This window comes from Gordionus sp. m RMFG-2023, chromosome 3 (genome assembly GCF_954871325.1).
Source record: "Gordionus sp. m RMFG-2023 chromosome 3, tfGorSpeb1-WG-v2, whole genome shotgun sequence".
NCBI lineage: Eukaryota > Metazoa > Nematomorpha > Gordioida > Chordodea > Parachordodidae > Gordionus > Gordionus sp. m RMFG-2023.
In genome coordinates, this window is record NC_088777.1 from 26,183,142 (window position 1) to 26,209,148 (window position 26,007).

Consider the following 26,007-nt stretch of genomic DNA (forward strand, 5'->3'; position numbering starts at 1 on the left):
AATAAATATTTATTTATATTGCTTATTTTTTTATATTCTAAACTAACTATATTTTTATATTTATAAATGTTGATTTTTATATATTATTTACTATACAATTACATTATATGCAAAATAAAAAAAAATTGTTTCATTTGTTTCTAAATTTTTTTATAAAAAGTAGCTTAAAAGTAGCTAATAGCGCGCTACTTTTTTTGACAAATAGCTATAGCAGTAGCGCGCTACTTTTAAAAATAGCGTTTAACAACTCTGATATTTTCTCAAAAATTTTTCATTAGGTTAAATATACGTCTAACATTTGAATGTGTTAATGAAATAATAAAACATATTTTTTTTAAATTTGGCATTATTCTTTTAAAAAAGGCACCCATTATATTTCATGAGCTAAATTTGATATATTATTTTTTCGTTGAATGTATTTAAAACCACACAAGCAACTAATGAGGATAATTATTTATTCAAAATTAATATTCGGTCATTACATTTTGCTTTATACCAAAATTCACACTATTTATGAGCACAAAGGCTGTTACATTCGTTACTGATAGAATTTTTGCGGTTCGCACAAGCATAAATGCAATAACTTTCAATTTCTCAAATCCGTTGGAAATTCTTTTAGAAATTATTTGAAATAACTCTTTATTTATTAAAATAGAGCAGATTTTTGGGAATGTGTTAATTTATACATCCGTTAATAAATAGAATGGATGATTTTCCTTCGTCCTCTCAGGTAGATATCTTAGTTTCAAGACCAAATTTAACATTATTTCTGAGAAATTGTTCTCCATATTTTAATTTTTTGGATCATATTTGAATCAGGAAAGAGAATAAGGAATAAATTTTATGCAATCTATAAATAGATAACTACGTAAATGTTTTATAGTTTGATAGTTAAATGCCCTTTTAACTATTGCGGTATTATCTTCACATAAATTATTGTTTTTAATGGTTGAAGAGGATTACTTATTTTTTAAATTAGGCAGGTGTTTTTTCCTTGTTGTATGTTATGTTTTTTTATATAACGGACTCCTCTATGTATGGCGGGCGGATATCAAATTTTGTACTACATATTAATTATACAAATTGCATTTGAACTATTTTCTTTATGTTCTAATCCATGAATAAATGGAATTCCAGATATATAGATCATGCGATTTAAATTTATATTTGTTATTTAGTTTTATACTCTTCTTTAAATCTTTTTTTAACTTACATATAATTTTGAATTAATGGAACAAAATTAAGAAGAAAATTTTACTTAACTAATCAAAGATTATTAAGATATATAAAATTGTAAAAAATAGAAATAATATTTAAAAAAATACATAATTGCTTTAAAATATAATTTTATATAAAAATTAAAAATTATATAAAATTGACATAAGAATCAAAAGATGTAATTATTTTATAATTTAATAATGTTGTTAAACGGCTCGATTTAAACCGATTTTTAAAAACAACTTGGACAATTTTTGAATAAAAGATTGCGATCGTTTTTAAAATCAACTAAAATCGAGTTATTTAACGACTCTATGATTTAAGATATAATTTATTTAAAAATTAAAAGATTCTAAATATAATATTAAAGTTTTGGAAATGGAAAAAATTATTTTATTTATTTTGAGTTTTTTCTTTACACTTTCTTTTCTAAGGGCAGATAATTAAATTAAAAATAATAAATGACAATGTAAATTTCTGTGTCAATTAATTATTTTAAATTTTTTTATAAAAAATGTGAAAAAAGAGATTTTTTTTATAAAAGATCGGTAGAAAGCTTAATCGGGAGAGTGCGCAAATTAATAGTCTGTTGGTATATTTTAGCTCTATGAAGAGTAATAAATCGGGAAGTTTATGCCAATATCAGAAAGTCTGGCAACCCTGATAGTTCCATATATATTTATTAGTCCACACAGGCGCGTACGCAGGAATTTGGTCTGGGGGGGGATAATAAATTTTTTTAAGAAATATTATTGTTATTTAAAAATATCAAGCATAAATTTATTAGTAACTATTTCTAATGCACAATTTTAAATTATATGAATTATAAAAAAATTATATATATAAACCGGCACATAAAAAACTATAAAATAAATGTGAATTAAAAAATATAAAGTGAATATAACCACCATATGAATCACTTAAATGACCCAAAATAGAAATTTGAACTTTTTGAGCCTTTAAAATTTATATATAAAGTAAAAAAATTTAATGTTGGGAATATAAATATTAATACACAAAAAGTTTCTTAGGAATAATTGTATTTTGTATTATTAAAATGTAAAATCCAATCTTCGTTGGGATTGGGCTAATTTTCCAATTATATTTAAAAGATCCTAACCATTCAATCCACTTCAGAAGTTGTACTTCTTAGGTAAGTTTTCAGTGAACTGCAGGCCCGGTTCCCGGGCTGGACCGTATTTAAATTTTTTAAATACACCCGGGCCGGAAATTTTTTTAAAAATAACACCCGAGCCGGGCCTGTTTTTTAAAAAATTATCCGGGCCCGCCTACATATTTTAAAGCCAAATATTTGAAATTAGCTATAAAAATCAAAAATAAATATAATTTCTTTAAAAAAAAACCCGGGCCGGGCCGGGCCGAAAAAAAAATTTGAAAAAAAATCCAGGCCGTGCACTGCAAATTGTATCTCTGCAGGGCTCTGTTATTCTTCTTAAAAAAGAAAATGTTCTCTCATTAGTTTACTAATGGGAAGAGTTGCTAATATATATTCATTTACATTGAGAAATCTAAAATGTGTTTGAAATTATACAAAGCATCCATATTTTTTGGGACTATATCTTAGTTAATCTTTTAAACATAGTTATTCAGCTAATAAGGCATCAAACAAATATTATTTTTTTTCTATCACCATCTGAAAAAGATTGGGAAGGCTTTTGTGGAAGTAATATCTGCAGATTGGTAAGTGCTACATGATGAATTAAAACCATTCATTCATTTGGATTATCGTCTTATAATACTTTTCTATTGATCTTATATTAATGTTTTGACGACGAGCTTGCCTTGCTGCAAATCGAGTGAGACAAATATTAAACATGTATAGCTTTCCTCTTGACTCAACAATAACATATAAAATTGAAATTCTTCATCAACATTAGCCCTAATTTCCTTGAGTTCTAATAAAATGTTCTCCGCTATTCTCATCTTCTTAATCAAGTCAATGCCATGTATTTGAAAAGTATTACATAAAATAGTTGTATAATTAAATAATACATTCTAATGAGAAAAAAAATTGAAATAAGTATTGAATCCAATAATTTTCTTGCTTTTGAGAAAATATTTCTTTCAGGCCATTGTGATATTTCAGTAATAGCATTAATAATCGGTTCTTCTAACTCCATAAAAGCTGTTACTGCTTGATGGCGGAGACTCCATTTCGTTGGACAAGCTTGCACTTTCTTTCTCCCAGTTGGACAAGGAGTTTCAGAAAAATTATTATTCGACTAGAAATATGAAAATGGTAGATAAATATTACGCCACTAGAAATTTGAAAATAATAGGTAAATATTAAGTCAATGAAAACTTGAAATCGAAATTAATTGATAAAATAACTTAATAGATGAATGTGATAAATAAATGTAATTAAATATATATTTATTATGAGATAGGAATAAATATTAACAAATATAAATTAATATAAACATTAATATTTTTGAAAAATATATCCGGCATCTGCATTTTTTGACTTGGGGGGGGGGGGATTTGTCCCCTGCCCCCCCCTCTGCGTACGCCAATGAGTCCACATGTTAAGATTTATAGAAATAAATTATGTAATTGAGCTGTTTTTTTTAAGAAAATGAAATATTAGTTTTTGAAATTGAAATACATTTTATAAATTTATTTTTAGTTTTATAATCAAAACATGCAGCTTATTTAAATTATTTGTACAGTTTTTAATTAAAATGAGCAGCTATTTTATTGTAGTGGGCTGTTTTTTTAAAATATTGTTAAAAATTTTAAAAATCGCTCCATAAATTAAATTTTTCTCCTTTTCTCGTCCAAGAACAATTAAATTAATATTACAGTTTAGTAAGTTTTTAAGCCTCAGTTTGGGACAATTTTTGTAACCTATTTCCTCATGCAAGTATCTATAAAAAATGATATAAAGTTTGGATATAATACTTTATGGTTAATATTTATATTAAAAATGGGAATTATACTTTTAAATACTTTTGTAGGCAATCGATTAATTTTAAACCTATGAAATAATTATTTTAAAATTACGTTTATTATTCTCAGTAACCTGCAGGCCCAGCCCCGGCCGTATTTTAATTCTTTTAAATATACCCGGGCCGGCCCTAAATTTTTTTTTTAATATATCTGGGCCTAAAATTTTTTTTATAATATATCCGGGCCGGGCCTTAATATTTTTTATAAAAATTTATACATTATGAGTTAATTGTTATAAGATTATATTATATTATAGTTATGATTAATATAATATTGGGTGATGGTTAACACTACCTAACACCCACAGATCGATCAAATTATTGTTTTCCTGTCAAATAAATTACGCATTAAGGATTGTTGCTCAAAATTCAAAGTAACTAGTTAATTAACTAATTTAATTCAAGATCTAAATCTTTAGCTTATATATTACTCCATTTTAAATAATCAAATCAAAATCAAATTTGCTCAAAATTCAAAGTAACTAATTTAATTTATTTAATTCAACATCTAAATCTTAACTTATATATTACTCCATATAAATAATCAAATCAAAATCAAATTTGCTTAAAATCCAAAGTAACTAATTAATTAATTTATTTAATTCAACATATCTTAATCTTTAGCTTACATATTACTCCATTTTAAATAATCAAATCAAAATCAAATTTGCTTAAAATCCAAAGTAAATAGTTAATTAATTTATTTAATTCAACATCTAAATCTTTAGCTTATATATTACTCCATTTTAAACAATCAAATCAAAATCAAATTTGCTTAAACCAAAGTAACTAGTTAATTAATTTATTAATTCAACATATCTTAATCTTTAGCTTACATATTACTCCATTTTAAATAATCAAATCAAAATCAAATTTGCCTAAAATCCAAAGTAACTAGTTAATTAATTTATTTAATTCAACATCTAAATCTTTAGCTTATATATTACTCCATTTTAAATAATCAAATCAAAATCAAATTTGCTCAAAATCTAAAGTAACTAGTTAATTAATTTATTTAATTCAACATCTAAATCTTTAGCTTATATACTACTCCATTTAAAAAATCTAATCAAAATCAAATTTGCTCAAAATCCAAAGTAATTAGTTAATTAATTTATTTAATTCAACATCTAAATCTTTAGCTTATATATTACTTCATTTTAAATAATCAAATCAAAATCAAATTTGCTCAAAATCCAAAGTAACTAGTTAATTAATTTATTTAATTCAACATCTAAATCTTTAGCTTATATATTACTCCATTTTAAATAATCAAATCAAAATCAAATTTGCTCAAAATCCAGAGTAACTAATTAATTAATTTATTTAATTCAACATCTAAATCTTTAGCCTACATATTACTCCATTTTAAACAATCAAATTTGCTCAAAATCCAAAGTAATTAATTAATTTATTTATTTAATTCAACATCTAAATCTTTAGCTTACATATTACTCCATTTTAAACAATCAAATTTGCTCAAAATCCAAAGTAAATAATTAATTAATTTAATTATTTCATAGATTATGGCACTAAATAATACGATATAATCGATAAAATTAAAAATAATGTATATTCTTTTAAAACTAATAATCTAAAAAGCCAAATTTGGAGTAGATGAAAATAAAAAAATATTGGATATGTACAATGTAAGAATTGTACCAATTTATTATCTTATATTTATAATCATGGTACATCTCATTTAAGAAGACATAAATATGATGGTAAATCCATAAAAATTAATAATTTTTTTTTACACCTGAAAAACAGACCTATAAATGTAATCTAAAATATTTAAAAGAAAAATTTATAGATCATATGTTAACTCTTTGCGCAAAAGATATTAGGCCTTTCGAAATGATAGCTGGGAATGGGTTTCTTGAATTCAGCCAGGCTTTAATTGATGTTGGGGCAAAGTATGGTAAAATAGATGTCAAATCATTGATTTCACATCCCACCACTCTATCACTCCACCTTAAGGAAAAATGTGTGAAAATAAGAAACATTTTTGTTGACACTATTACACCAGTAATAAAAAATCGATTTATGGCTGCTTCCACTGATATATGGTGCGATGACCATAAAAAGAACTCGTTTATAACGGTTAACATGTACTATATATCAGATGACTGGAAGTTAGTGAGAGAAACCTATTTACTGCTAAATTTAAAGAAGTGTCAAAGACTAGCAAGGTAGTTAAGGATGAACTATTAAAAAATTTTCACAATTTTAATTTTAACACTAATGATTTTATTAATATAATATTTGTTACAGACTAAGGTAAAAATATTATAAAAGCATTGGAATTAAATAAACGATTAAATTGTTGATGTCATATATTAAACACAATTTTAAGAAATCCATTTAACTTCAAATATTTGGAAAGTAATGCCCCATTAATAAAATCAACAATAGATAATACTAAAATATTAGTGGGGCATTTAAAACAAAGTAATAAATGCCAGCATTTGAAAGCCCTTTATCAAGATATAGAAGTCCGCTTGAACTCTAAATACATTATGCTCAAATGTGTTTATTCTCAAAATGAAGAAATTATAAAAGTTCTTCAAGAACATGGGGGATCGGAAAAGTATTATATTATAGACTTTCCGATCCTTCAGGATCTAGTCAATATTCTTGAGAATTTTCACAGAGCTATTGTTGAGTTACAGTCGGACTCTTTTACTCTTTTTAAATTTCAAAGCTAAAAAGGAGAAATAAAATTGATTTTACATAATATAAAGCATTTTTTTAATTGAAAAATTTGTTTTACACAAGTATCATTTATTTCTCTTTTTCTCTGTCCCAAATTCAAGCAATTACGTATGTTGTCAGTGACAGATCGCAAGATGACGAAAACTATATAAAAGATTATATTAAAATACAAGAGGCTCAGGAAATTAATGAAATACCATCGACCAGTCGAATTACGAGTGTTGTTTAACAAACTGAATCGTTTTATGACAAATGGGGCGATGGTAATTCTGGTAATATGTCAATACCCGATGATGAATATAATAATTACATAAATAAAAAAATAGATGAAACATTTAAGGTGGATAATTTGTTAGAGTGGTGGGCAGCTCATCAAAGCAAATTTCCAATTTTGGCAAAACGGGTATTGGCAATTCCTGCTTCAAGTGCAAGCTGTTAGCGGAATTTTTCCACTACTTGGGAGAATTCTTGAAGAAAGAAGAAGTAATCTTCAGCCTGAAAAGGTAGATATGCTTCTCTTACTTCATGATAATTTGTGAATTTTTAATATCTTTGAGTATAGGGTTTCGTCAATCATGCTGGTTTTTTACTTTGCAAAATGTCAAATATTTATTGCATTTATTATATTTTACCTTGAGTCCTGAAAGTTTTTAATCCAACATTTTTCATTATTTTTTTTTTACAATATTATATAATACAATTATCTTCTTTTGTTAGAAATTTATATTATAAAATAAATTATATTAATATTGTGCAATTAGATTATATTTTCAAAATACTATTTATTATATACATGCATTTTTTTTAAATAGTGATTTATTTTTATTTTATAAATTAAATAGTAAATACAATATATTATATTCTCAAAATATTTTCCATTTTTATAAATTAAATATTAGTTTTATTTTTTTTTAAAAATGCAATATAAAATATAGTATAATCTCAAAATATTATTATACTTCCATTTTTATGATTATTAGTTTTATTTTTATAAATGCAATATAAAATTTTGTATATGCTCAAAATATCCATTTTTATAAATATCAGTTTTATTTTTATAAATTCATAATATTCTCAAAATATTAGCTTTTTACCATGTATTTTTTAAATACAAATTAAAATTATCACAAATACAACCTTTTATATTCAAAAATATTATTTGCACAAATTTTTTATAGAATCAATTTGTAATTAAATATCTGAATAAAATATGTAATATACTTATTAAATGATAATACTCGCTGAAAAATATGGTAAAATACCTCATAGGTGAATTTTTGTATATACCAGGTCGAATATAATTTTAAAAAATTCCGAGCCGGGCCTGAAAAATTTTTTTAAAAAAAATCCGGGCCGGGCCTAAAATTTTTAAACCCGGGCCGGGCCGTAAAAAAATCCGGGCCGGGCCAAAAATTTTTTAATCTGGGCCGGGCCGGGCGTAAAAATGGCTTCTGGTCTCTGATTATTCTACTATCTTTTAGGTAACTGTGGCAGGATGGGACACTTTTCATTTATACCTGAATAAGTTCCTTATTATTAAACCAATCTGGAATAAAGTACTGAATCTTTAAAGTATAAGCTATTTAAAATTATAGTTAATATATATTTAAGAACATTAGTTTTTTCAAATTAAATTTTCTTTCAGACCAACATATTATATATCTTTATCTTGTCAATTATGTAAATAATATCATTTTTTTAAAATGTTAATATATAGTTTATTCAAAAAACGAATATACTAATCAAATATGCTATTGGTATTCGATTCGAATAATTTTTCGAATAATTATTATTCGATTAGATTTGAATTATCTAAACTATTTTAATTAGTTTTTGAATATAAGCATAATAATGAAATCATTATTCTTCAAGTCTCCTTATCTTTGAACCAGGACCCCCAACATCTATTTCTAGAAGGGTTCACATCCATGCTTTGATAGCTATATTTATAATTCTAAACGATAAAGGCATTTATTTTTGGTAAGCTAAATACATATTCGTAAAAAGAATAATCACTATGAAATACATTTTATAAGATAAAATGTCTAAACTAAACAGTAGCGACCATATTTTAATTATACTTACTCATGCAATACCGCTATAGATCTTAAAAAATATTATAAAGCTTTAAGTGCCGCGCCAGCATTATTACAAAGTGGTTTATTGTTTTTGGTGCCAGAAAGCCCGCGATATTTATTAGTTTCGAAACGAGATCCCATCAGGTTTATTTACTTAATTATCTTTATTAGTAGATAAATTTTAAAATAAACATTGTCGACAACACAGTTAAGTGTAAGACAAGTAATCATCATTTAGTCAGGGGCACTAATAGGTTGGTTCTTTCCACATAAATTTTATTGAAAGTGTTTCATTTTTTAATAATTTTGGGTTTTCACTTTGTTTTATAAATATGTTTTTCTCTAAAAATTTTGTTATAACAATTGTTTTAAAAAATTATTAATTTTTGCTTATTTTTCTTTCAAATTAGTAAACTGATTGTTCTTGTCTGAAGTCTAAAAGACGTGTTGTATAATTTAAATAGAGCATCATACATCAAGGCGAGATCTGATAAGAATTCTATTCTGATGTCCAAATTGATCGCTATCTATTAACTAATCGCTATCTATTAACTAAAAGATTGATTCTCGTTTTATAAAATTAACTCAATAATTCGATATAAATTACTTGATAGATTTTGTAAAATATAAGCCTAGAAATTTATTGTACTTTCCAGTTAAAATATTATATATATTTTTATAAATAAAAACCTTAAATTTTTTAGTTAAATCTTGTCTAACTCCCTGCCAACCTTAACATGGTGGCAGCGGAATTTAAAATTTTAAAATCTTTTAAATTTATTTTTTCTCTGGAAAATATAATTTAAATTGATAAAATGGTTAAATCAATAATGAGAAGAATTGTTAAACTAGATATCAAACTAGACGTACTAATTAAATTTGGGCTATGATGACTTACAAAATATTCTAAATCCACAGACAATATGATTTTAGCTACTGAAACATAGACAACTAGATAAAAAAAGAGAAAAAGTTCTGGAATATTATGTTCATTCTAAAAACACGTAAGTAATGATTAATTTGAAAAAGTGAAAAATAATTTAAATATTTAATTATAAATCTCTAAATTATGAATAAACCTATATGGGACAATAACAGTAAAACAAAGTCCATAGACAAATTAGAAGATTATTTAATATTTTATGATAGTAAGAATACTCTAAGCTTAATATGTAATTTACCAGATGATTTATTTTTGGTCATGAAAGCAATGTTACCAAGAGAGTTAGATTCAAGTTATGATGAAGCATTGTATACATTAAAATATTTATATAATTATAAATCGGCTACACAAATAAAAGAAAATTGTTCTAATAAAAATTTTAGTAAATCCTTTAGTATCAAAAAATTGAAAAATATTGAATTAAAACCAAATATTCAAAATGAAAGAGATTCTTATAAACTAAAAGAAATAAATTATATAATAAAATTTGAAACATTTGTGATTATAAAAAATAAGGAAATAAACTTTAAAGAAAATAAGGAAATAATCATTAAAGAAAATAATGAAATAAAACTTTTATAATTGATAAAGAATTAAATAAAACTGTGAAAATAAAGAAATGTAAAACAATTATTATTAAGAGAGGCAAGGTGAAAGTTAAACATCTTGATGATAAAAAAGTTTTTAAGAATATGATATGTAAATCATATATTAGAAATGGAAATAAAATTCTTTTTAGAAAGAACAATTTAAAGATAATTTATGATATGAAAAAGTTGTTTATATTGAAAAACAAGGGAGTAAAATTTAAAAAAATAAAAATAATTGAAATTTAATATTAATAAAAAATTATTATATAAAACGCTACAATTAAAGATATTTAAAAAAAAGATAAAATTGAAATTTAATATTGATAAAAATTATTATATAAAACGCTATTATTTAAAACGCAATATTATAATATAATAAAATTAAAATAAAATAAAACGCGACCAATTATTTATTTCATTCCAAATATTCAATATTTGATTAATTTATTCTGCTTCAATTATTCTTATTAAATTCTTTATTCTTTAAATTAATTCTATTTCGATTATTCGACGATTCTTATTTTTTTACGACGTTATTCAACATTCTAAAATCATTCAATATCTTCGCAAATAATTTAATAACAAACAATGATAATAATTAACAGAAGGATGACAAAGTTAAATCATATGACAACTAAACCGTTTATCAAAGATTTGGAGGGAGTAAGACAAGATAAGAAAGTTTACGAATAAATACCCAGATGATACCATATATTGAGAACAACAGACTTTAAGTTAACAATTACAAACATCAGTTTAGACAACCATGGTAGATTTGACCATATTATGGCAACCAAAGATTTATCAACCAATAACTATCATTTTCCAAGACGAAACTATGACAGATTTTCTGATCAAAATAGATGGGAAACTCCTTGAACACGAAAGATTTATGTCTAAAGAGAACCTAGTCGGAATAGAACATTACCCGCAAGATATCAAGATTATATTTTGAACATAAAAGATTCACGTCCAAGAAGAATTTGAGCGGAGTTTATTTCTTAAGGGGTGAAATGTTGTGATGCCCAAATTGATCGCTATATATTAACTAATCGCTATCTATTAACTAAAAGATTAATTTTTTTCTATTCTTTATATTAAATTAACTTTAACCTTATAAAATTAACTCAATAATTCGATATAAATTACTTGATAGATTTTGTAAACTATATAAGCGTAGAAATTTATTGTACTTTCCAGTTAAAATATTTTATATATATTCTTATAAATAAAAATCTTAAATTTTTTAGTTAAATCTTGTCTAACTCCCTGCCAATCTTAACAAATTCACCTCTTTCAAATCGGCCCCTATTGTTAGATTTTTGATATGTGTATATAGGGCCTCATAGTTATTCAAAATTGCTTAACAGTATTACTGCTATGCATCCATGTATATCAAATACTTCCAATCTACAGCAACTGAATGCCCAATTCAGATGCTATTTAATCCAACGCTTTTTATTTTTGCTAGACTAATTATATGAAATATATATTATGTCAATAAAGATTCAAAAACATCTTTTATTGCATTGGACACCACTATTTCTAAAGGATAATTGACCTTTAGATACATTGCGCATAGACGCGTTGCTACATTAGATTCCTTTCTAATCAAGACACTGGCGTAATCTGCTACTTAAAGAAACCAATAGATTTATAATTAAATGAAAAGGGTATGAAATCCCCTCTGCATCTTTTAATTTCAGTTTAATCAGATCTAGAAATATAAAAATAGGTTCATCAAAAGAGTATCCTAAATTCCTAATATCGATTTTACATAAATAGCCAAGGTTTGTTTATATGACAATTAGTGATGTTAATGTAACTAGTTACTTAAAAAATAACTGTAACTAGTTATATTTTTAAAATGGTAACTAGTAGTAACTAGTTATTATTTTTGAAATGTAACTGCCAAAAGTAACTAGTTACTTTTAAAGATATATTCAAATAATTAATTTTATTTTTAATATGTTGTGATAAATTAATTTTAAATTAAATTTATTTTTTAAATTAAATTTATTAATTTAAAATTTTGTGAAAATGTCTGATTGTTATAATTTCCTGTTCAAATTGATTTTCTTTTCTTAAATTGTTACATTGCTGTTGGGCTTCATAATTTTGTAAGCAAATTCAAGTAATTTAATAAATTTTAATATTATATTTATTTACAAATGCAGCACAATATATTTTTTTCCGTCAAGTAACAAGCATTGGAACTTCATATCATACATAATAAAAAAAAATTTAAATTTAGTACAAGGAAAAACAGACAGATTATTTTAGAATTTAATATTAAATTATTAATCATTACTTACAAGAACCAAGTCTAACAAAAGCATAATTTTAAAAAATGATTGCTTTCTGAAATTTATTTTTTGATCTAGCCTGAATTTTTATTTATAATCAAATTATATATAAATTAGACACATTTTAAAACTGTATGTTTCACTCATTAATTGATTATTCTATTCCTAATTTAGATAGTGTTATTTATATTTATCTCCTAGATAGAAACAGAATACAATATGAATTCTGAGTCAGATGATGAAGAAATTATACCTTCTCCTTCTACAATAATTGCAAAAAAAGGGACCTTCCTTGGCCAAGTTTTGAAAAATATTTTGAATTCCACAAAGAGAAGGCTGGTAGTAATACTAATATTATTGTCAAATGTCTCTTATGCCTACCATATAAAAAGTATATTGCAGCATCTAAGTCATCACAGCTAATTTATGGAAACATATCTCTGTAAGTTTACATAAATTGTATTAATATTATATAGAATAATTAAATGAATTAACTTTATAAGAATAATTAATATTAATTAAATATTTATATATATAAAACATATATCTATAGAGAAAGCATCCTAACCAATCCGTAAATATAAAACAAACCATAGATAATAAGAAAATTAATTCAGCCACATCAAGTAAGTTAAAACAAATAAATTTGACTTTGGTGGAAAATCAAATTTTAAAGGAATCAGCAAAGATAAATTTGATTCACAAATTATTAAATATATAAATGGAAATCACCCATAAACAACCTGTGATGATGAAGATTTTGTTGAGCTGATAAACACCCTGCAACCTAATATGAAGATTATATGCAGACAAACCTTAACCTTAAGAATATCAAAATATTTTGTTCAAATGAAGGATATTCTAATAGAAAAATATTTAGGGCCTAATTATGTTTGTACAACAGCTGACTGCTGGACAGCATTTAATCGGTAAATATTATTTTTTACTAAAGTGCACAATACATTTGGTTATCTTTTGTTATATTAATAATAGCCCCTATATTGGTATAACAGTACATTGGATTGATGTGGAGAAATTGGAAAGGCGTTCAGCTATTCTAGCCTGTCAAAGACTACAAGGTAGGCATAGATATGATGTGATCAGCAAAGCCTTAACTGCTGTTTTTAAGGAGTTCCATATCCAAAATAAAAATATCTGCACAATAATGGATAATGCAAGCAACCTTTCAAAAGAGTTTAGGTATGCCTAACTAATTTACTCTATAAATTATTTCTCTTAGAGTATTTAGCTGCCCATCTATTATAATGGAGGAAGATTCTGTTTCTGATATTGAATATATCTCAATAGAAGATATAATGTCTTCTTCTGGGCTCTCCAGTTATATATTAATGACTTCGACTACCTTTCCAGGCATCGAAGATGTTCTTGCCATACATTAAACTTAGTGGCAACACAAGATGCCAACAAGTTATTTTTAAACAATGAGGGGTATAGGAAAGTTTATAACTTAGCTATATCTAATGCCAAAGTTTGTGGAACCTCCAAAATATTGGGCCATCCGCCGAACTTATTTAAAAAAAATTACATTCTCAACTCCCATATCCCGTTATAACAAGATGGGATTCATTTTATAAATCCCTGGCCAAAATATTATCGTTTTTAAATTAAGTGCCTGTGGAATTTGATTCATTATGTGATGAATTAAAATTGTGTAGATTCACATCAGATGATCGTGATTTTATAAAAGAATATTGTAGTGTAAATTTAAATTAATGTCTTATAAAAATTTACAATTTAAAAATTAGATTATGCAAAAGCTATTGATATTCTTGAAGGGGAAAAATACATGTATCTGGGTTATTATACACCAACAATAACACAAATACTTACATGTATGGCAGATGTGCAGGGATTAAAATATTGTCAACCTCTAAAGGATACTATATTAGCTAGTATTGAAAAAAGGTAACTTAAATCAAATAATTATTTATAAATTAATAATATCATGTTATAGGTTTAATAATCTTTATGATAATGACAACATCATTGCTGCAATTCTTCACCCAGTTTTTAATAATTAATGGGCGTCATCGCTCAGTGAGGATTTACTTATTCCTTTACAAGATAAAAATATTCTTCAGAATTTTGAATTGATATATATAGATTTTAATGAGGAAAAAAATAATAAATTATTTAATATTTTTTTTATAATATTAGTCCTAATATTTTTTTATTTATTTAAATTATATGCTCGTATGAGATAAAATGAATTTTTCATTCAAATAATTTTATTTTAAGATAAAAAAGCGTTAAATAAAAGTATATCACCAAATGTATCTTATGGTATCTAATATATATCACCAAATATATCTTAAAAGTATCTAATAACAAATACAGATATTTCTAAACTAGGATCAGATATAGATACCGCTACATTTATAAAAGTATATCTAGATACGTCATTTTTTATTTAAAAGTATCTTGATACTTTAACAACTCTGGTGGCCAGCCTTTGGAATCGAATGCCTACTATTTCTTCAATCATAAATCCATTAACAACATTCTCCTAGCTGCCCTCCAAATAGTTAATATCCCATTCAATCTTGAACCTATCCTATTATTAAATGATAACGCCTTACGCTCGGGTAGCCATCCCCTATCTCTTGCACGAACAGTCTTCTACTATTCTTGGGTTACACACGCATTGACTTTGCAGCGAAATATAACCTCCCCTTTTCCGGGAAACAAAAATCGTTAAAATAATTAACACGTTTGTCTCAGAACACAGATTTTTTACCAAAAGTTTCTAACAACTTAAAGATATTCGGAAAGAAAACTCTAAATTTTATAAAAATCCTTAGCAAAAAAAGACTGATTACAGATGACCATAATGAAGGGTTCTATATTAAGCAGATTTCTCTCGAAATCTGCCAATTTAATTTCTCTTCCTTGGGTGATATGTTTCTTTTTTTGTTCTGTTTTTTTTTCATATAATTTTCAATACTTTCTTAAATATTTTTTTTTCCTATTATTATATTTTTTTAAAATTATGTGATTATTTGATTTTTTTAATAAAAGAATTTTATTTTCAATTTGAGTAATCATATAATATATTAAAACTTATATATTAAAATATAATTAAAAGGGGGGGATTGTAAGATAAATTTTATAATATTATCTTGTATAGAGCCAAGGATGGAGTTAAAACTGGATCTGATATAGTGTTAAAATTTTTCGAAAAGTCCCCACGGCCAGTTTTTTTGTATTAATTTCCGGCTATCACATTTTTAACATCTATATATATCACCTGGCTCTCTATTTCTAACAACCGTTTTATAAATCTATTGTGTTTGATTGGATCATATTATAAATAGCTTGCTTAATTTTTGTGAATTTACTTTATTATTTATAGATTATTTGAGTTAGATAGCTCTTAAAACACAAAGAAAGAGACATGTTATAATTTATTTTCAAATAGTATTAATCAAAATCAAAATATTAGCATGAAATTCAAAAAATTTTATCAATTATAAATGTAATGGCTGGCCTATTAAAATTTCCAAAAGATCAAAGATCTGCGAAGCCCTACCTGATTTATTATGTATAAATTGTCCGGCTCGGTTCGAAATTTTTTTATGAACAAATATCCGGCTCCGTTAAAATTTTTGCCCGACCCGTTATAAATTTTTTTAAAATTTACCCGGCCCGGACTTTGCAGATCTCTGGTCTGTAAACATTTTTTGCCATACTAAAAAGTCTTTCTACTGAGGCACTTGATGATAACAACTTTATATTGGGATAATCTTAAAATATAAAAATCTTGATACATTTTTTTTAAAATCTTTAAAAATTCGATGTGCCAAAATTTATATCATTGCTTATATCCTTTTCAGGGATGCAGAAAAAATCTTATAACAAATCTGTTGTTTCTTCAGAGATTAGCTATTTACATTTAGTTGGAAACTTTCATAATTCATCAACTAATCTCTATACTAATTCTTTTTTTCTTTAAATTTTTTTTTCATTTAAAGCCAAGTTCAATCAAGTTTGAATAAATATTTTTAATATAAAAAGCGCCATATAAAATTCAAATTATATCAAAATCTCTAAGAATATATTTAGATAATATACTTATTATAACAATGTATCTAGATACTGATAATTTTTTTTATATAGATACTTTAACAACACTGAAGATTTTGATTATAAATATTTTATTTATTATTTAAGTAGCCGGCCAGATCAAATATTATAAGATTATATTAGCAAATATAAAGAAAATAAATGAAAATAATGTGTCAATTACAAATTATATAAACCAGAAAATAGTATGTTATGTACTTTCTAACTATGTGCAATATGCCATTTTTTTATTCACTTAAAAATTTTAAATATTTTAAAAAGTTTAAATTATTTTTTGAAATAAATAAAAATATTAGGTAGGGAAGTTAATTAATTAGAAATAGGGTCATTCATCAAGACTTTTCTTAATATTTGCAGATTTTATGATGTTTAAATAAAATCTTGTCCAATGTGCCCCGACCCACCAGCTGTAATAAACAAACAAAAAAGGCAAAAAAACCCATAATATGAATAGGGGTTGCTTCTGAAGATAAAGGTAGCCCGACGTGCGATGAACTAATACCACAAACCCGATAATAAAAACATGTTTAGAAAGGAAAATGAAAACTCGTTAGCGATTTTGAATTTCTTTATTTTATTATATGAATAAAAATGACCAAGGATCCGAACTACAAATATCTGTCAGGTTTAAATAAAAATAACGGTTTATGTTTTACGTTCTGTTTGCAAAAGAATAATATCAGTTAGGATTGAACTTTTAAAAACTGATTTGAAACTTTTTGCATAAAATTGTATTAGAATGATCTAAAGAGAAGCATATCTATATTCAATATTTTCTTTTGTCAAACTTGAGTAGCTGGTACCGTTAAATAGCAATATATAAATATATAAATAGTTACTACTTATCAATCAAAACTGATTATTAATAATCTTTAATAGACTTAGAATATCGAATAGACATTATAGAGGTTCTGTTCACGTTCGAATAACAAATTTTTTAATGGTTTTTTAAGTTAGGTCAGGGATCTTGAACAAGGGCATTTTTGCGTTCCTGTTTCGTTTGAACTTTTGGACCATTCCTGAAATATCCTAGAAATTATCTAAAAATATTTTTAAATCTACACATTTTAGTTAATCTTTATTTAATCATTAAGTGAATCAATTATTACATCGAAGCAATAATTAAAAACAAAGTTAGCAAGTCGCTGCTTAGAAGTTGGATATTTGTCCGAAAGGAATTACCGATAATATATTAAATGAAGAAATATTTTGGACGAAAAATTTAAAATTTATTCTTTAACATTTAGCTATCTTATTGTTGTAAGTTTAAAGGGATAAATGTACTTTATCCCACGTAAAAAACGAGATGCTTAATTTGGAAAACACATAATTTAATCATGCTAAGATTTTATAATTTCTCTATCTGAAGAAAAAAAATTAAAGATACTATTTGAAAACAAAAATCAATCAAACATTAACTTACCTGTTTAAAGGGAACATCTTACTTAGTGAGTTTGAGGAAGCATGTGAGATAATATAAGTTAGGCCTTTTACAAGATGATGATAATCAAAATATTTTTAGTGATATCATAAATTTCAGAAGTAAAAGTGGCGGTATGTTTAATAGCCAAAATATGTGGAAAACAGTAACTTTCAAAAAAAACAATCAGATTTCGGCCGCAAGTTTTTGGAATAGGCTTTTTCCACCTTGAAAATGTGTCTAATATCATTGAAACAATAATGCAAAAATTATGAATTATACTAATAAAATATACTATTTTATTTCAAAATTATATCATAAATTTAAAACTATTTTTATTTTCCTCGTGATTATTTTAGTTTTCTCAGCATTAACAAATCTTTTAACTTATTTATTTTATTGATAAAATTTTTCTCGGATTCAAGTTAGTATAATCAAATGGAGAGAGTCCCTTAATATAAATGGAATGGAAAACAAATTTGCGGTTCTTAAGGATGTTAGAAGCGGAGAAAATAGTCACTTAAGGTATTCAAGAAACTCACTTTCTAGGAAATAACACTGCAAACTTCAAAGTTTATAAAATATTTTGCTCAGGCATCTTTTCCAACAGCGGTGTGAGAGCATTTCTAATAAATAAGCGAATACTAAATTTCATCATCATTTGAAAGATGTGTTCTTCTCTATATACAAAATTTAAGCCCACAATAATAGCAAATTTCTATGCCCCACCTAATAGAAATGAAATATTAGGCTTCATCGATATGATGATAAATATGATTCACTCTCTACCGTGTAGATATAATATAATAATTTTAGGTGATCTAAACATGAAAATTGGTAAAGGAGCCGAATATGTTAGTAGTAATGTCACTCCAAACAACCTAATAGCGAGGACAGTAAGAAATATTTTGGATTTCTGTAGAAATAAGAACTTTAAAATCGAAAATACCTTTTTGTGCCACAGAGAAATAAACACATAAACCTTTTTGAGAGCTCACCAGATATTCCAAATTGATTTCTTCATCTCTATATTCACAGGTGGATTGAAGGTTAAGGCATCAACAAATATAAATCTATCGGATCGTAGGATGCTTATAGCTAATATAAGTGTAAGAAATATATGGGGCTATTACAACAGATTTAGATAAAACTCAACTAGAGTATAGTACAAGCCATTTGAAAACTAATTTTACCCGTAAACTCAGTAAATTGCAAACACCTAAAGATGCATAAAATTTTGATCAGGCGTTAAACAGGAAAAGAGATAACTTCCTAAACATAACTATGCACGGAAAAGTAGAGGAATGCTGGAAACTTTTTTAATATGATGGTTTGTCTATTAGTTTTTTTTCTAGGAAAGAATGAATGTCTAGTGAGACATTAGAAAAAATAAATCAACTAAGAGGGAATAATGGCTCAAAAATCGACCTATGGAAAAAATACAAAGATTACTACGGAGTTATAAACCTATTTACATCGCAAAAAAAGCCTTTGAAATTGACAAAGACATGAAAGAACATAGAATTTATGACGCCTATAAAAAATTAAAATATTTCTGTAAACCTTACAGTTAGAAAACTTCACTGTATAGTTATAGGAAATGGAAAAGTAATAATTGACCAGGACGAACAAATGACATTATGGCTAGATTATTATATGATAGTCTTTGATTCACGAAAAGCAACTCTACCAACTAATATTGATACAAACCTCATTCAACCTCCGTCTGATTTTTCCATAAATAAAATGCAAATGTAGTCAAAAAACTACGGAAAAACAATCCGGGTTTGGATAATATCACTTCAATAAAATATGGAAAAATGGAAATACTTCAGTAGAATGGAACAAATACTTCCTATGTAATTTCCCTAAAATAAAAGACGCATAAAAATTTATTGATTACCAAGCAGTACCCCATTACATCCTGCATTTTATAGATTTTTATGGTTCTCTAAAAAATAAATATTCACACCTCACCTTTTCACAAAATACATATGCACGTATAGACCAAACAAAAATATAATAGAGCCAATATTAGCCCTGAAAATAATTATGCAAAGATGTTGCAAATACAAAATACCCTCCTACTTCACATTCGTGGATTTCAGTAGGGCTTTTGACAATGTTAATCATGAAGCTCTATGGAAACGCTGCCAGAGTGTGGCACAGAACTCGCATCATTCACATTTTAAAAAATCACTATTCCAAACTGTTTGCATGTTTCAAAATCAATAATAAAATATTCCCACACTTCAGAATAAAAAAAGTTATAAAACAAGGTGGTACTCTACCGCCACGGCATCTAGTAAATATAGGGTCAAACGAGACGATACGTTTAGAAAATAGAATAATATCATATGCAGATGACATCATATAGAAGAAACAAAAAACTAACTCTACCTATTAGAAACCTTAAGTCATAGAGATGCCAAAGATACATTTCAACAAAACAATTATTCTCCCCTCCCTAAACATGCCGCTTCAAATTTTTACAGTTGGAGCTAACGCAATAAATATGTAGACAAAATTAAGTACTAAGGGTCACTCTTGATAATAAATGTAGTTACAAAGAAGAACTGAAAATTAGAATACAAAAAGCGAGAGGTACTTTTTACACATATATGAAATTATGGAAAACAAAGGAGATTTTGGTATTTACCAGACTACGTATCTTCAACTCGACAATAATCTTATATTACTCTATGGAGGCAACATATGTGAAATAAACAAAAACAAAAAATAGACGACTCCAATCCTTTATTAATAATTATGTTCACAATCCAAAATCTCGCTCAATCAAATAACAAACAATTATTATCAAATACATCTCTAGAAGTTTTTAAAAACTAAGACAAATTATTATAAAGATATGGAATTCAAAAGATGCTATACATTAAATTCTTAATTTTCATGGTATTTCAAATACAGAAAATCTTTCTAAAAGATTTGTAATTAACTAGCACTTACACAAAGATATCTTAGCCTTAAAATTAATAACCCCCCCCCCCCTCCACCTTTAAAATAATTAAATTATAATGAAGTTCTCGGGTATAGACTCTTTTTTTACCCCGCTCTTTTTTAAAGCCTATAGACCTTTAAGCAACATTTTGCACGTACAAGTATATGCTGCTTGCCTACAAACGTGTAGAGGCCTCTTCCTATTTTACTTTCTCACCCAAATTAAATTAGTTCCAATTAGATGGAAATGAGGAATACCTAGCGTAGCTCTGTTGAACTTTCAAGGCCAGAGGGCAAAAGCGGTATATATCACGTATCGTGTATTTTTTTATCAGTACAACTCTTCAAATCTTAACTATATTTTAAAAGTAAAACGTAAAATGTTAAACATTATATTTTCATTTATATATTTTTTAAAATCTCTTTATTCACAAAAATAGCATGATATATAAACTATATTAAAATAACATTTAAAAATATAAAATAACATAAAAAATAAATAAATTAAGTAAACAGGGGGGGGGGGGCAAAAAAGGGGTTCTCATTGAGATCCGAGGAAACTGAGATAGTTGCCTTGAAATACAGCGATTTGAGTTGATTGTAGCATTTTAAAAGAGGATCCATGATCACCATTAATTTGAAATTTTTTTTTACCTAAAATTTAAAAAAAATGATGGCCTAGGGGTCTTAGAGGGACCCATTGATAGAAATAACTAATGGGATAAAGTGAAAATTTGAAAAGTAGTGATACTTCTAATTTTTGATCTTTCAGCTATAATAATCGGATCAATATTTGGGTTAGAGGAAAATTAATGATATATTTATATTTGATATAAAAGTATGAATATATTTTAATTATATTATATAACTGGTATTTGAATCATTTATTGATATTTAATTTAAATGATTGCTATAGATACCTTGAAAAACTTCCAACATCAAGAAATAGTTATTCAAGATACAGCTAACAACGCTAATTGCTGTAGGCAGTCAGTTTTAGTATTGATATATTAGTTTTTTTGTTTAATCGGTTTTTGGTTTGTTATTTATTTTTATATAATTGTTTATTTTTAAATTAGTAATTGTAAAAAAAATAATAATAATAATTATTATTATAATGATAGAAAATATATATATCATTATAAAATAAACATTTATTCATTCTTTATATTATTATATTGAAAATTTTTTTCGTTTTTTGTAAAATTTAATATTTTTTGTTTTAAAAAGTTTGTAAAAATATTGCTTATATTGCCTTTTTAAAAAATAGAAATAAAGAAAAATTTAGTTTTTAGAATTTAGTATTTTGTGTAATAATTTTGTATAAGAAGAAAATTAAAAAAATAACAGGTAAAAAAAAAAGGATTTGTAAAAAAAAAGGGAAACGAGAAAAAAAAACTTTGAACCAAAGTTGTAAAAAAAGAAAATAAAAACTCGGAACCGATCTTATTAAAACTACCGATCCCACATCTCCTTTGTAGCATTAAATTTGTCAGTTGGTGGCCAAGACACAGTTATCGTTAGTTTACCCGTGTGTGCGGACGTTTATAGGAAATTAGTTTACCCGTGTGTGCAGACGTTTATAGGAAATTAATTTACCCGTGTGTGCAAACGTTTATATGAAATTAGTTTACCCGTGTGTGCGGACGTTTATAAGAAATTAGTTTACCAGTGTGTGCGGACGTTTATAGGAAATTAGTTTACCCGTGTGCGGACGTTGTTTTTGAAAATTTAGTTAGGTTGAGAAATAGGGTTATGGAATCGGAAGTTTTAATAAAAAAAGCGGTTATTACACGAGATTGCTATCCAATTGTTATCAACCTATTACACGAAAGTGCTTCCCAAATTTTTGCATAGATAAACCTATTAGACAAATACACCCAAATTCTGATCATAATAACTTGTTACACGGAAGTGCTGCCTGAATTTTTGCATAGATAAACCTAATAGACGTAATACACCCAAATGCTGATCATAAACTTGTTACACAGAAGTGCTGCCCGAATTTTTGCATAGATACCTATTAGACGAAATTCACCCAAATTTTGATCATAATAACTTATTACACGTAAGTGCTGCCCAAATTTTATTTAATTTAAAATTATTATCCAAATTTGTGTTATTTTAACTTATTATACCGAATTTCTGCCCAAATTTTGTTAGATATAAAACTATTACAAGAAATTTACACGAATTTTGTCAGATATTAACCTATAAAGTGTGCTTGTATATGGGCATAATTGGCTTGTTTACGCTACTTTTGACATTACAAATAACCAAGATTTTTATTTTGAAATTAATCATCAATTTTTTATAACGCCGGGATGAAAAGTTTAAAATTTGTTAAATACTGGCAAATACAGTATAATATTTTGGAGCGCTAGTTATAAATATGGATATGTAGTTTAGTTTGGGGTAGGAGAATGAGGAGTTGCAGCGTTAAAATAAAAGGACAGACTTTGACGATTGAGGGGCATAATGGAGAAGAGGATATAATAGGTAAAGTAACCTGGTTATCGGTTCAAGAGGATCAAAGGGTGGACAGATATATATGCCGAAATGTATATGGTTCTGACAGTGGCGTCGCTAGGAGGGTGGCGCACAGGGGCTCGAGCCCCCTGAAAAATTTGAATAGCTCCCTGAAGCAAAATTATTTTTTTTTAATGACTCCTTAATATCCCTTTGAACTAAAAATAAATTTTTTTAATTGCTCCCTGAAAAATTTCTTTTATAATTTTATTGAGTAATATCTAGATTTAATTTTATTATTTAAAAATTAATTTTTATTAAATGAATACTATTTTAATTTAGATTAATACATATAAATCATATTTTCACTATGTCAGTTTGCGATCAAATTCTATGTTAAAAATATATCAATATCACTCATTAAATATTAATTTAGCATTAACAGTTAAATCTTAATGGACTTTTATTATTTAAATTATTATATAACCCTAATTAAATTAATATAATCATTTATTAATTGAAAATTACAAATTTAATTGTAATTAGCCGAGTTTAACATCACTAATCAACATTATTGATTTTTAAATTTTATTAGCATGTTTCTTTCTAAAATTATTTTCAAGGTCCAAATCCAAATAAGTATAAGAGATTTATTTATAAAAAGTAAGTAGACATATAGTTTATAATCCTCTATTATATATAATTATTTATAAAATATTAGGTAAAATATTAGGTAAAATGCCACTTTTGCAGACATATTTGACAGTTATATAAAATATATTACAGTTAATATTTTATTAAATTTTACTAATCAATGCTTTTGATAATAAATATAAGTATCAATTTGCATTCAACTATTTAACACCATCTATTTATTAAAAATATTATTATAATTAAACATCTTATTATTCATCCCACAATGGATGTAATAAATCAGATCTTTTCTTCTCTTATTTTTTTTACCTGTTTTTAGGAAAGCTATTTTTTTCTTCTTTGAAAAACAGTTTTGAGTTAAACGAATATATTTTATATATTATTACAAACTACTATTATTTTAAGATATAATATACCAACTAAGTGCGACAATAATATATAAAATTTTAATTGCTTTCATGATATCACTCTGGTTCTCATTTTATAGTTACAAAATGTCTCATTTCTAATATGTCATCCTTGCCGGGTAAATAACTCAATGCTTCAATATATTTGCATAATTTCTTCTAAAGATTTTTAGTGTTTTTGTTTCATCAATTCTAACATAATAAATTCTGATACGGGTTACCATCGTGAGTATCATGGCCATGACTGTAAATTAACCAGCAACTATTATTTGTGTGGCTATGTAATTTAAGATTATTACTACAGCTGCTGAGAGCATATGATTGCATATTTTAGATATGCAATAATGGTCAGCTGTGTAGTCGTTAATATATCATATGGAAGATAATCTTTTAGAAATTTAATATCTCACAAAAATTTTCTCGATTACTTATCTAAGAGGAAGCTCTAACTACCATATAGTTTTAGGATTTGGATTGGTCGTTTATATTCTCTTCTTCAAGAATTGTTAATTTGGTAAGGCCTATAAATTTTTTCTTATTAGTCCATTCTATAAAACATTGTTAAAATGGTAACAAAGAGTTATATTAGTTTCATGACCTTTTGTCAATGTAAGTTGATAAGAATTATATAGCCTTATGTGGTTTTTAAAACCATTATCAATTGAGGCATATGTATGAATTAATTAACCTTTTTTATCACTTGTAATTCTTTAGACGAAATTTTTTTTATATCAACCATCGAAAATATTTTATATTGTAATAAATAGATTTTGTATTAAAAAATATTATTTTTAGATATGTCTTGTATTGTTTTAAGTATTTATATGTTAGTTTATTTTGTATGCAAAATATAATAAATGCCAAAATATGAAATTCAGAATAATTGTTTAGAGTTAGCCAATTTTAAAAAAGTATAATATATTAATATAAAACCCGGCCCAAATTGGGAGTATGGTGGGCTTCGCCCCCTATAGAATTTTAAGGCTAGTTACGCCCCTAGGTTCTGATAAACAAAATTTCGATAATAGTCAAGTTTTAAAACCGTATAGGGACCCCAGAGAAAATTCTAGGGGAAGGAGATTGGAGATAAGACAAAGTTTTGAGCCTCGAGGGAGAAGAGTGATGAGTTGTTATAATTGGGGTAAACCAGGTCATATGCTCAGGGATTGCCGTGAG